The sequence below is a fragment of the Lontra canadensis genome, unplaced genomic scaffold (assembly GCF_010015895.1).
Source record: "Lontra canadensis isolate GAN:19392208 unplaced genomic scaffold, GSC_riverotter_1.0 scaffold18, whole genome shotgun sequence".
In the NCBI taxonomy this organism is placed as follows: domain Eukaryota; kingdom Metazoa; phylum Chordata; class Mammalia; order Carnivora; family Mustelidae; genus Lontra; species Lontra canadensis.
This window is the reverse complement of record NW_022631012.1, coordinates 10,919,411-10,933,805: the sequence shown is the minus strand read 5'-3', so window position 1 is coordinate 10,933,805 and position 14,395 is coordinate 10,919,411. Positions and strand designations below refer to the sequence as shown.

At 40.2% G+C, this 14,395-nt stretch overlaps 1 protein-coding gene across 1 annotated transcript in view; it reads right to left on the bottom strand.

Annotated features, from left to right (window-relative positions):
• The window catches only part of RAPH1 (Ras association (RalGDS/AF-6) and pleckstrin homology domains 1), an 83,996-nt gene extending 70,055 nt beyond the window's left edge, over positions 1-13,941 (bottom strand). Inside the window, exon 1 of the mRNA XM_032860001.1 lies at positions 13,775-13,941. The gene's annotated coding sequence lies outside the window, so the exon portion shown is untranslated. The remainder of the gene's footprint in view (positions 1-13,774) is intronic.
• Between the last annotated feature and the right edge of the window lie 454 nt (positions 13,942-14,395).

The window sequence follows — 14,395 nt, the reverse complement described above, 5'->3', positions numbered from 1 at the left end:
AAAAACTGCAGTCACATCATGCATCTTTTCTCATTACAACGCTATAAACTAGAAAACACAAGAAAAAAACACAAGAAACACAAGAAACAAACACAAGAAAAGAATCTGGAAAGAGCACAAATACATGGAGATTAAGTAACATACTACTGGGGCACCTGGGTGGCTCAGTAAGTTAAAGCCCCTGCCTTCTGCTCAGGTCATGATCCCTGGGATCAAGCCCTGCATCAGCCTCTCTGCTCAGCAGGGAGCCTGCTTCCTCCTCTCTCTCTGCCTGCTTCTCTGCCTACTTGTGATCTCCAACTGTCAAATAAATAAATAAAATCTTTAAAAAATAATAATAAATAATATACTACTAAACAATGAATGGGTTAACCAAGAAGTCAAAACTCCAAAATTACATGGAAACAAATGAAAATGAAAACACAATGGTCCAAAATCTTTGAGATGCAGCAAAAGTGGCTCTAAGCGGGAAGATTATTGCAATATAGGCCTACCTCAAGAAAAAAGAAAAATTTCAAACAATTTAATGTTACACTTTAAAGAGCTAGAAAAAGAACAAATAAAACCCAAACCCAGTAAAAGGAAGGAAATAATAAAGATTAGACCAGAAATAAATGATATAGAAATTAAAGAAACAACAGAACAGATCAATGAAACCAGGAGCTGGTTTTCTGAAAAGATCAACAAAATTGATAAACCTCTAGCCACACTCATCAAAAAAAAAAAAAAAAAAAAAAAAAAAACCACAAAAGAAAGAGAGGGGACCCAAATAAACAAAATCACTAAGAGAAGAAATAACAACACCAATTGTACAAACAACTGTATGAGAATATTATGAAATTATATATGCTGATAAATTGTGCAACTCAGAAGAAATGGATCAATTCTTAGAAACATATAACTTATAAAAACTAAAGCAGGAAAAAATAGAAAATCTCAACAGACCCATTATGAGTACTGAAATTCATTCAGTAATCAGAAAGCTTCCAACAACCAAAGTCTAGGATCAGACACCTTCACAGGCAAATTCCAGCAAACATTTAAAGAAGAGTTAATACCTATTCTTCTCAAACTATTCCAAAATATAAAAGAGGAAAGAAAACTTCTAAATTCATTCTATGAGGCCAGTTTCATCCTGATAACAAAATCAGATAAAGACACCACACCAAAAAAAAAAAAAAGAGAGAGAGAGAGAGAGAGAGAGAACACTACAGACCAGTATCTCTCATGAACATAGATACAAAAATCCTTAAGAAAATTCTAGGAGACCAAATTCAACAATACATTTAAAAGAAAATCACCTGCCATGATCAAGTGGGACTTATTCCCAGGATACAAGGATGGTTCAATATTTGCAAAAACAATCAAAGTGATACATGAATACGAGAAAGGATAAAAACCGTATGATCACTTCAACAGACGCAGAAAAGCATGACAAAGTACAACATTCCTTTATAATAAAAAAACCTCTGCAAAGTAGGTCTAGAGAGAACATACCTCAACATACTATAGGCCTTACGTGAAAAACTCATGGCCAACATCATACTCAATGGTGAAAAACTGAGAACTTTCCCCCTAAGGTCAGGAACAAGACAAGGATGTACAATTTCACCACTTTTATTCAACAAAGAACTAGATTCCTAGCTGCAGCAATTAGACAACATAAAAAGAAATTAAAAAAAAAAAAGGCATCCAAACTGGTAAGGAAGAAGTAAAACTCTCAGTATTTGCAGAAGACATGTAATATCAATAGAAAAATCCAGACTCCACCAAGTAACTACTAGAACTGATCAATGAATTCAAAAAGTTTCAGGATACAAAATCAATATACAGAAATCTGCTGCATTTTTATACACTAGTAATGAAGCAGTGGAAAGTGAAACTAAGAAAATATCCCATTTATAATTGCACCAAAACTGAAAAAATATCTAGAAATAAGCTTTACCAAAGAGGTTAAAGACCTGTACTCTGAAAATTAGAAAACACTGATGAAAGAAATTCAAGACAACACTTAGAAAAGGAAAAAGACATTCCATGCACATAGGCTGGGAGAACAAATGTTGTTAAAATTCTATACTACCCAAAGCAATCTACAGATTTAATGCAATTCCTATCAAAATATCAAAAGCAGTTTTCACAGAACCAGAACAAACAATCCTAAAATTTGTATGTAATCAAAAAGACCCTTAATAGCCGAAGCAATCTTTTTTTTTTTTAAGATTTTATTTATGTATTTGACAGAGAGAGCTACAGTAAGAGAGGGAACACAAGCTGGAGGAGTGGGAGTGGGGGAAGCCGACTCCCCACTAAGCAGGGAGTCCAACGCAGGGCTCGGTCCCAGGACCCTAGGACCACCACCTGAGCCAAAGGCAGACACTTAATGACTGAGCCACCCAGGTGCCCCTCGCCAAAGCAATCATGAAAAAGAAAAAACCTGGAGGTATCACAATCCCGGACTTCAAATTATATTATCAAGAGGTAGTAATTAAAGCAGTATGGTACTGGCATAAAAAACCATAGATCAATGGAATAAAACAAAAAAAAAAACAAAAAGAAGCCTAAAATTATATGGTCAATTACTCTTCGACAAAGCAGGAAAAAATATCCAATAGGAAAATGACTATCTCTTCAAGTTGTGTTGGGAATACCGAACAGCTACATGCAAAAGAATGAAACTGGACCACTTTCCTACAACATACACAAAAATAAACTCAAGATGGATTAAAGACCTTAATGTGAGGCCTGACACCTGAAAGGAGAACACAGGCAGTACAAAAAGCAACAAAAAAGGTGTTCTAAGTAAATTCTTAGATGAATGTCAAAGTAGGGAAGAAGGAAAGGAAAGGTTTGGTTTTGTTTTACAGATTTTATTTATTTATTTGAGAGTGAGAGAGAGTATGAGAGGGGAGGTCAGAGGGAGAAGACTCCCAGCAGAGCCAGAAGCCTGACAAGGGACTTGATTCTGGGACTCCGGGATCATGACCTGAGCGGAAGGCAGTCACTTAACCAACTGAGCCACCCAGCCACTGTTTTGTTTTTCTAGCTTTAATGAGATATAGTTGATAAATTAAAGAACAAAGCAGTTTTTTGTTTTGTTTTGTTTTTTTGGGTTTTTTTTTTTTTTTTGACAGACAGAGATCATAAGTGGGCAGAGAGGCAGGCAGAGACCGAGAGAAGGGGAAGCAAGCTTTCCACCCAGCAGGGAGCTTGATGCGGGGCTTGATCCCAGGACCCTGGGATCATGACCTGAGCTGAAGGCAGAGGCTTTAACCCACTGAGCCACCCAGGTACCCCTACAAAGCGTTTTTTAACAAATGATGCTGAACAGATATAAATACTGGGGGCAAGGGATCCTTGACTTCTTCTTCACACCATAAACAAAAGTTAATTCAAAATGGATCAGGCTAAAATTATAAAGGCTAAAATTATAAAGCTCTAGGAAAAAATGTGAGAAGATACCTTCTGCAAATTTAGTGTAGGCAAAGATTTATTAGGACAGAAAACACTAAACCGTAAAAGTAAAAATACTTTGATGAAGTCCAATATAAAAACTTCTGCTCTTTTAAAGGCACCATAAAAAAAAATAGGCAAGCCACAGACTAAGAGAAAATATTCACAAATATATCTGATAAAGGACTTGTATTGACAATATATGAAGACTTGCTACCAATAAATAATAAAAAAGGTAACCCAACGTTTAAAAAGACTTGTGGTCACTTCCCAAATGGCTAATATGAACCTGGAAAATTGCTCAACATTACTAGCAATCAGGAAAATGTAAATTAAAACTACAATGAGATACTACTATATATGCATTACAGTGGCAAGTACTGTTGTTGAATATATAAAGTGATATGACTTTGGGTAAGTTTGCCAGTTTCTTAAAAAATTTAAAATACACCTACCCTATATAACCCAGCATGTCCTCACAGGTATTTATCCAAGAGAAATAAAAACATATATCCATGAAAGGACTTGTACACAAGTCAGCACAGCTTTATTTATAAGAGCTAGAAATGGAAGCAGCCCAAATATCTATCAAGAGGTAAATGGATAAATAAGCAATAATATGGGCCAATTTAAAAATCATTATTCTGCTTGAAAATAAGTCAGATTACAGGGAGAGAGAGAGATGGGGAGGAACACTGAATGATTTCATATATAAAGTTCCAGTTGATACAATCAACTAATACAAAGTTATAGAAAAGACAAAATTTACCTGTGGTTACAGTTGCTTCTGGGATGGGGAGAAGCAGAGAGAGTGGAAAAAGGTAAAGGGTAGAGTCATGGGAAATGTTCTCTATGTCTCTAGAAATATTAGGGAAAAAATGCTCACTATGGACATGAAAAAATTATGTCTATCAAACTAGTGAATAACTAAATGTTTAATGAGTGCCTTTAATTGACCTTGAATAATTGCCAAAAGCATACTGCAAAATCCAAATTTAAGCTTCTGAAAAAAAGCCAGAATTTCAATTGTGGTGAAGAATAAATTTTATTTAGGTCTCACTTTGCTGAAATTTATCTATTTTTCTTCCACAAACATCACTTTACAATTAGTAAGAGAATGAGAATGTCTTGCTGAGTGTTTTGTTTTTAAGATGGCTTCATATAATATTATACACTATGAAATGGAACTTAATGTGAAAGACTCATTAACAAAAGTAAAACTGTACAGTGGTTTCCAAAATGGAGGTGACTGTATCCCAGGAGGTATGAGTGATGATCTACAGGATATAAGAACATATTAGTTATTTTTATATTTAATTGTATTATAATATACATATGTACTTTAAGTATAACATAATGTAATAGATATACAGGTTTCCTTAATTCACAAAATGACACTGGTATCTTCCCTATGGCCACCTGTCAGACAATCACCCATCATATAAAGTTATCAAAGTACTCTAAGCAATTCTAAGTATTCTGAGGAGAAAGTGATGGTATTTGCTAGGTTCTTTTTCAATAGTGAAATAAAGAACACACCTTTTTTGGAAGTTGCTGGAAGAGACAGGTGAACCAGAGTAATGATTTCCTTATTAGAAACGATACTTTATGGGGGCCCCTGGATGGCTCAGTTGGTTAAGCGCTGGACTCTTGATTTTGACTCAGGTCATGATATCAGGGTTGTGAGATCAAGCCCCATGTCAAGCTCCATGCTGGGTGTGGAGCCTGCTTGAGATTCTCTCTCCCGCTGCAACCACCCCCCCCTTAAAAAAAAACACAAAACAATATTGTATGGAAAAGCATATTATATAATCCTTCATGGAAGCAGATATTTTGACCTCAACAAAAAAAAGCTGGGGGCGGGGAAATAGGTTTAATTTCAAAAGCTACTACTGAAGCAAAAGAGAAGCTGAAGTAAGAAGACTGTCAAGTGTTATTTATTGATGTAGTTGAGGAGTGACCATAGCATCTTGTACCAAACAGGTTTATTGGTTGTTTCATGGCAAAGTATTTAAAAAGAGGTGTCAAAAAGTTAAGCATTTATCTTTTACAAAAAGAAGTCTAAATTTGCTTACTTTCTGTGGTGACCATTAGTAGTATGCTACCTAGCCATTGTTTTTATTTATTTATTTTTTAAAAGATTTTATTTATTTATTTAACAGAGCGAGAGATCACAAGTAGGCAGAGAGGCAGGCAGAGAGAAAGGGGGAAGCAGGCTTCCCGCTGAGCAGAGAGCCCAATGAGCTGAAGGCAGAGGCTTAATCCACTGAGCCACCCAGGTGCCCCACAGCCATTGTTTTTAAAAACAAAAACAAAAAAGTGGTTAATCTGTACCTTAAAAATAAATGAGGCATTTTAAAACTTGGTAAGAAAATAACTGTATTCCAAAAGAAAACCATGTGTGTCATCTTGAAATACTGTACCTGACCCTCTAAAAACAGAGAAAACATTTTCTAACTCTTTAAATGCTTCCCAAACACAGTTTTCTATAGATTTTGAATGCATTTATTAAAAATATATAAATGCAGGGGCGCCTGCATGGCTCAGTTGGTTAAGTGGCTTGCCTTGGGCTCAGGTCATGATCCCAGTGTCCTGGGATGGAGCCAAGCATCGGGTTCCCTGCTCAGCGGGAGCCTGCTTCTCCCTCTGCCTGCTGCTCCCCTGCTTATGCTCTCTCTGTCAAATAAATAAAATCTTTATATATATACGTATGTGTGTATATATATTTATATTACAAATTTATAATATATATTACATTAATGTTTAATTATACATATATGTATACATACACACACACACACACACAGACATATATATGCAAATCCTTGCATTGGTCTGCACAGTTAAAGCAAACCTTACTAGCCAAATCTTCAAAACTGATGGATGGAGGGGCGCCTGGGTGGCTCAGTGGGTTGGGCCTCTGCCTTCAGCTCAGGTCATGATCTCAGGGTCCTGGGATTGAGCCCCACATCGGGCTCTCTGCTCAGTGGGGAGCCTGCTTCCCCCCCCTTTGCCTACTTGTGATCTGTCAAATAAATAAATAAAATCTTAAAAAAACAAACAAACAAAAAACTGATGGGTGGAAATTAAACAATGAGTGTCTCCATTAACAAAGCATAGCCAAATATGTACTTACTCTTTTTGGGTGTTATGTCCCTATATGAGCTGCCTTTTAGTTAAGACAAACATTAAAACTGAGTACCAAATTAAACAGATATAAGATCCAGACTTTGGAATTTCTGCATTACCAAGTAGTAAACCCAAGATTTTCCAAACATAATGCTGCATATTCATTGCTCCTGCTTTAAAAGATACTTTTTTTAAAATTTAGAGTAAACAAAAAGGTTTTTGAGCCATTAATAGCATTTATAAAGTACTCTATTCACAAATAAGGGAATCACTGATTCCCCTCACTGGTCTCTAAAGTCATTTGTTAAAATATAAAATAAGCCAAATAAGCCAAGAAAGAATTATTCTTTATAAATAAAATTAACATTACTAGATATTAATGAATGCTTTCAGGAGATGTAATGCCAACTGCAAATAATTTTTCAAATAACAGTTTTCATTAAAACCTTTTTATTGAATTTCTATTCTATTTAAGGGACTGAGAGATATTTCAGATGAAGAAAGGTCCAATACTCCCAAAATTGAGGGGGATTTGAGACAGTACACAATTATCTATAACACAAGGCAAATCGAGTAAGGTCTAGAGAAATGAAGAAGAAAGCAATTAATTCTGTTCAGTGTGTAACAGCTTCTTGGTGTCTTAACAGCTTCACAAAGGACCCACTTGGGTCTCAAAGGGCAAGTGGGATTTTGACTGGAAAAATCAAAAGAACAAAGCATGACTGAAAACCAGGAATAGAGGCATGTATAAGCTTGGATACATAAAGAATACACTGTATTTTCAAGTCATATTATTAGTTGTTTTGTTGTCCTGACTTAGCTAACCCTTTTCTTCACATATCAAACTTAGCAAGATCCTTTTAAAGGTATTTTTTTAAAAAGCATCTAATTCTTAAGTATAGTTACAAAACTGATTTATTGCAATTCTACAGTATTTGGGCCTAGTTCTAACTTTCTCCAGATTTACTAGGGGACTTAAATTGTGTCACATGATGACAAGACATCAATTATGAACCTCCCAACCTTGCTTTTCTCCTCATGTAAAGGGATGGCTTGCTTGTCTCTTCTTTTCCGAACCTCATCTCTTCACATTGTTTTGAAATCCCAATACGTTGTGCTTCTTCTTGGATTCGGCTCCCTTGATTATATTCTCTACAGATTCCTTCTATCCTGCACTTAAACTGGAATCCTGTTTTGAAGGGCAGAAAACCTAGCTGTTTGACTTCTCCATTACATCAAGCTCTGTCTAAAGCACAGAACACTATGTTTTAATATATATATATTTTAAAGATTTTATTTATTTGACAGAGAGAAAGTGAGAGAGGGAACACAAGCAGGGGGAGTGGGAAAGGGAGAAGAAGGCTTCCCGCTGAGCAGGCAAACTGCTACGGGGATTGATCCCAGGACTCTGGGATCATGACCTGAGCTGAAGGTAGACGCCCAACTGACTGAGCCACCCAGGGACCCCTGTTTAAATATTTATCAATATTCTATTAATAGAAAAATATATACTGTTCTAAAAGCCAATCTATAAATCAAGAGTCATGTATTTTAAGACATCTGCCCTAACATGCGGTAAATTGTATCTTAAAGTAACAGCATGAGATAAAGCTTCAGAGATCACATAACCTGGGAGTTTTCTAACATTTCCTGACAAAATCTTCCCAGATGAAATCTTTATACAGTATATCAAGTATGTAAAATTGACAAAAGTGCTGCTAATACTAGTCTATGTTCAAATACATTAATGTATTACCAACTCAAAGAGACAAATTAAGGTTTAAGTATGTCAGTTACATTACAGTCTTATAATAACCTAAGCAACCCATTTATTACTATAAAGTTTTGTTTTGATTTCACCTAGATAAGTTGTTCCAAGTAGGTAGTAGCTTTTGTTTCTTTTGGTAGCAGCTTCTGTAGTCTCAGGATAAGCTTCAATTAAATTTATTCAAAAAATTTTTTAAATAAGAATTTTTTCTTTCAAAATTGGCCTTGAATGTGTTATGGTTTTCAATGTGTGTGTACCATGCCAACAAAATCTTTATTAACATTTTGAATAGCTATCGAAAAAAACACTGATTCAGCTATTACTGAAACTGTAATTTCTAGGCTTAAATTGGGACAAATGGCTAGAGTGCAAAGTAATGTCATCATAGGGCACTATGAATTCAAGACTAAAGAATTAACAGCCACCCCTCAGATGGAGAACCAGATGCAGAGTTGACCTTTTCTGGATGTTGTAATGAGAGTGAAGCCATCTTCCAGCTGCTTGCCTGCAAAGATGAGCCTCTGCTGGTCAGGGGGGGATGCCTTCTTTATCTTGGATCTTAGCCATCACATTCTTGATGGTGCTACTGAGTTCTACCTCCAGAGTGATAGTCTTGCTGGTCAGGGTCTTCAAAAAGATCTGCATACCACCCCTCTGATGCAGGACCAGGTGCAAGTCTGACTCTCAATACTAAAATCAGAAAGAGTACGGCAGCCATCTTCCAAATGCTTGCCTGCAAAGATGAGCCTTTGGTGTTTTGTGTGGCAGAGGGTAATGCCCTCTCTATCTTGCATCTTGGCCTTCACATTTTTGATGGTGTCACTAGGCTCCATCTCCAGAGCGATATTCTTGCCAGTCAAGGTCTTCATGAAGATTTGCATTTTAACCTGCTAGCGAATGCAAGGACACTGAATCCAATCATGGAAAGTCACTTTCACACCAACACAGACACCCATCGATGCCAAATGCTTCTGAACTAAAATTTTTTATATCTGTATATAAGAGTGCGAAGACCATTCACTGGAGAAAGAATAGTCCTTTCAACAAATGGTGTTAATAAACTGGATATGCACATGTGAAAGGATGAAGCTGGACCCTTACCTACCACCATACATAATATTAACTCAAAACAGGTTAAAGACCTAAACATAAGAGATAAAACTGTTAAGAAAAACCAACAAGGGAAAAGCTTCATGACACTGGATTTGGCAATGATTTCTTGGACATGGCACTGAAAGCATAAGCAGCTAAAGAAAAAATAAAGTTGACTTCATTAAAATGAAAAAATTCTGTACATCAAAAGATACCATCAACAGAATAAAAGGCGACCCATGGAAATGGGAGACAATATTTATATAACATGGATCTGATATGAACTTGATATCCAGAATATATAAGGAATTCCTACAACTCAACAACAAAAACAACCCAATTTTTAAAATGGGCAAAGTGGGGCGCCTGGGTGGCTCAGTGGGTTAAAGCTTCTGCCTTTGGCTCAGGTCATGATCCCAGGGTCCTGGGATCAAGTCCCGCATCGGGCTCTCTGCTCAGCAGGGAGCCTGCTTCCTCCTCTCTCTCTCTCTGCCTGCCTCTCTGCCTACTTGTAATCTCTGCCTGTCAAATAAAATAAATAAAATCTTTAAAAAAAATTAAAAAAAAAATAAAAAAAATAAAAATGGGCAAAGGACCTAGATAGACATTTCTACCAAAACAACACCACCAACAAAAACTAAAAACCAGATGGTCAATAAGTACTTGAAAAGATGCTCAAATCACTAATCATTAGAAAAGTGTAAATCAAAACCACAATGAGATACCACTTTACACTCATCAGGATGACTGTTATAAAACAAAACAAAATAAAACTGAGAAAATAACAAGTGTTGCTGAAGATTTGGAGAAACTGGAATGGTTGTGCACTGCTACTAGAGTGTAAAATGCTGCAGCTGCTGTGGAAAACAGTATGGCAGTTCCTCAAAAATCAAAGAGAATTACCATATGATCCAGCAAATCCCCTTCTGGGTATATATTCCAAAGAAATGAACACAGGGACTCAAAGAGGTATGTATATGACAATGTTCAGAGCAGCAATTATTTACAATAGCCAAAAGATGGAAATAGCAAACATCTATCCACAGATGAATAAACAAACAAACTGTGGTATACACAAACAATAGAATATTATTCAGCCTTAAAAAAGGAATGAAATTCTGATTCATGCTACAACAGGGATGAACTTCGAAGACATATGCTAAGAGAAATAAGCCAAATACCAAAGAACAAATATTGCATGATTCCACTTACATGAAGTCTAGAAGAGTCAAATTCATAAAAACAGGAAGTAGAAAAGTGATTACCAGGGGCTAGAGGGGGAGGTGGTGCAGTTATTTAATGAGTAATTTCAGTTTGGGATGATGAAAAAGTTCTGAAGATAGAGCTGGTTGCACAACTTTGTGAATGTACTTAATACCACTGAAATGTACACTTAAAAATGATTAAAATGGTAAATTTCTTGTTGTATGTTACAACTAAAAAAACTTGTGTGTGCTATTTATTTTATTATGGCGGCAAGAATACAGGCTTAAGATTATTCTGCCTGGTTTCAAACCCAGCTCTGTCGCTTTACAGCTCTGTAGTCTGTGCTTGTCTGCTCGGACAGTAACACAACCTACTTCATAGAATTATGGCAAGAATTAAATAAATTTTACATGTAAAGCATTTAAAACAGGACATGTCACTTAGTAGACACTTTTAATTATTCTAAGTTTAAAATACATTTTTAATGAGATTTGAGTGAAACATCTACAGAACCTTGACGATCCTCCTCAAAATTGCAGAGTTCAGTAAAACACACACTGAAAACCAGTGACCTAATCGAAATTTCTATTTTATAGGTAAAGGAACTGAGAATCTAAGATAAGAGATTTGTCTGAGGTCACACATCTTGTTTTGCTAATATTAATCTTCCTAAGAGTTTGGGATTAACAATACTACGCTGACATTGAACTACTTCAGAACCATGGCAAAGCCATGAAATTCTACAGAATCTATAGTGTGAAATTGTCCACCACACTAATCTTTATTTTTTGCTAATTTTCTTTTTTAGAGAGGGGGTAGGTAGAGGGGGATAGAGAATCTTAAGCAGGTTTCATGCCCAGTGGGAAGACCGATCTCAAGACCCTATGATCACCACCTGAGCCAAAATTAAGAGTCCAACACTTAACTGACTGAGCCACCCAGGTGCCTCCCCAAAATGCTAATCAAAAAATACAGTAATTATATAAGGGGTGAAAACCAAAAGAAAGCAAAACCAAAAGAAAAGTCATTCTAATCATCCTCAAAGACTAAAAACACCTCTTCAGAGAACAGTGTTAAATTAGTGAAAACAAATTATGTCGACTGAGAGTTTGAGGCACACTACTCCACTCCTTTTACTTACTACATAATCTTAATGAGACCCGCTCAATCTAAAAAATCAGCTGCTTTTTTTCCTACCAAATAAAGCTAATATTCACCATGAGGAGACATCTACAAATAATTCTTTATTAAATTCAAACAGAAGAGAGCAGCAGTCCAAATAGCACAAAATGTCTAACCCCAAAAAATCATGTATTAAAGCTTTGTAGACATTTCGGTACTTACTTGAATAGGGCTAGATCTGGTCTCCAGGAAATTCACAACACAAAAAGCAAAGTAACAGAGAATCTTTGAAGGTCAGACTCAACAAGAGCTAAAAAGCTTTTGAGCATCTCTATTTTGCCCTTCCTCCATTGGTCTTACTCTTCAGTTGGGCTCTCAAAGGAGAGCACCACCTCTGCTTGGGATGTCCTCGCCATCTATATCAGTTGAAATCCTACCCCTTCTTCTTTTTTTAATCCTACCCATTCTTAAAGGTTCCACTGAAATCCCACAGCTTCCGTGAATTTTCCCCCAGTGCTCCCAATGTGGAATTTATCTCTCCTCTTTGCTCCCCTATTTTGTAACTTGACTTCAACATTTTAGCGTTGCATTACGATTACCTACCTTAATTTCTTCCCGCTCCTTAGCCTCAGGAAAATCCCAAAAGCAGTAGGCTCAGGAAGAAAGGAATCAACATTTGCCAACACCTCAGAACCTTGAAACGTGCTAGGCATTTTGCATACATTATCTCATTTAATCTGTTTGACAAGACCCGGGAAGGTCAACAACAGGTGGTGTCATCCCCATTTCTCTGATAGGAGAGTACTGCTGAGAGTTAATAGCTTAGCCGTCTTACTGCTAGCCAGTTCCAGGGTTCATGCAGCCTCTGGTTTGCCTGGCTTCCAAGAACTCTTTCCACCACGCCGAGCTGCAGGTCTTATCCACTTTGTGTCCCCCACGCTACCAAAGAGCAGGTATTCCATAAAGATCCGCCGAACTGAATATTCCTATGAGCTCACACCACCCTTTTAATAAGCTGTTCACGCCCTATCCCTAGCCCGTTACCTTCACGGTTCGTCTACAGCGGCTCCGACATACACACGGGCAGCTCTCCCCATCTCCGGGAGAAATGCTGCGGGCACATCGACCCTCACTGGGAGGGGAAGTGGAGAATCTTTCAATTCTCCCAGATTTCCCCAACCGCTCTTCCCACAGAATATAAGAAACCCCCACACACGAGACAACATGTGACGCGACGCCTATACCCCTCTAAAAAGCTCTTATTTCATACCCCGCAACGTCTTCGTGCTCACGAGCACTTAAGGCTGATGCGGTTCCCAGCTCGCACGGCGGGGACCCCCTAAGACCTGAATCAGAGAACCACATCTTTCAGACTGTTTTAAAATGAAGGCATCCGAACGCTCTTCCACGGCCCCCCTCCCCCGCCATGACCCGCAGTTTGGATTTCCGGCGGGAATGCACACAGACACGGCGACAGGACGGAGGGCTCAAAAGCCAGGGAGCAATTACTTAGCCCGCTTCATCAGAAGGCGCAGAAGGCGCCCCGCATTTCCAGATCTCTGCACTGAATTCGTTTATGGAAGGCGGGGGGCACCGAAGCCCGAGGAACCCCAGACACCGAATCACCGCTTTCTGCGGCTAACCGGGGAGAATCCTTTCCTCCTCGCGGTCCCGGGCCACCAGCACCCGGTGCCAGGTCCAAGCCCAACCGCACCCTCCCCCGGCGGTCCTGGATCTCATTGTCTCCCTCCGTCGCTGCCACCTGGGGCGCCGGGAGGCAGCCCTAGCCCCACCGACCCCCACCTACCCGCCGCCGCCGCGCTGGGCGTGGTTCAACGAGCCCGGCCCCGGCCCGGCAGCGACCCCGCCCCAGGCTCTGCCGCCCGCACCGCGCCCGGACGGCCGGGCCGGGCGCCGGGAAAATGGAGGCGGGAGCCGCGGCAGCGCCTCACAGTCCGCGCCCCGCCGGCCTCTCCGCCCGCCTCGAGGGCGAGGCTGAGCACTCACCGCGGCAGCTGCTCGATCCTCCAGCGGCCCGGGGCCGGGCAGCCGTCGCTCCCGCTGCTCCCGCCGCCGCCGCCTCCTCAGGCGCGGCGCTCCTTCCCCGGACACGCCGTGAGCGCCCGCAGCTCCCGCGCCGCGCGCACCGTGACTGACTGACTGACCGACCGACCGACCGGGCGGCGGCGGCGGAGGCGGGGCGGGAGCGCGCAGCGGGCGGGGCGGCCGCAACGCCCAGCCGTGGCCGATCCGATTGCGGCCGCGTCCGGCCGAGACGCAGAAGGCGGAGCCGAGGGCCGGGCGGCGGACGGGCGGACCGACTCGCGCCCGACCGCTCGCTGCCCCCGCCCGCCGCCAACCACTCACTTCCGGCGCAGGCGGCCGCGCACGCCCCTCCCGGGCGTCCGCCCCCTGCCCGCGCCCCTGTGCCCGCGCCCCTGTGCCCGCCCCGCTCACCCTCCCCGCAGGCGCCGGACCGCACCCAGACGCGGCTCCCCGCGGTGCTCCGCCTTTCCTCCGCGCGCGCCTCTGAACCGCCTCCAGGAACCAGTGAATCAGAATGAATGAGCGAGGAAGGAAAATCCCGGTGCCGTTCCACCCCTGCTCGCCTTTCGTTGGACGCAGGCC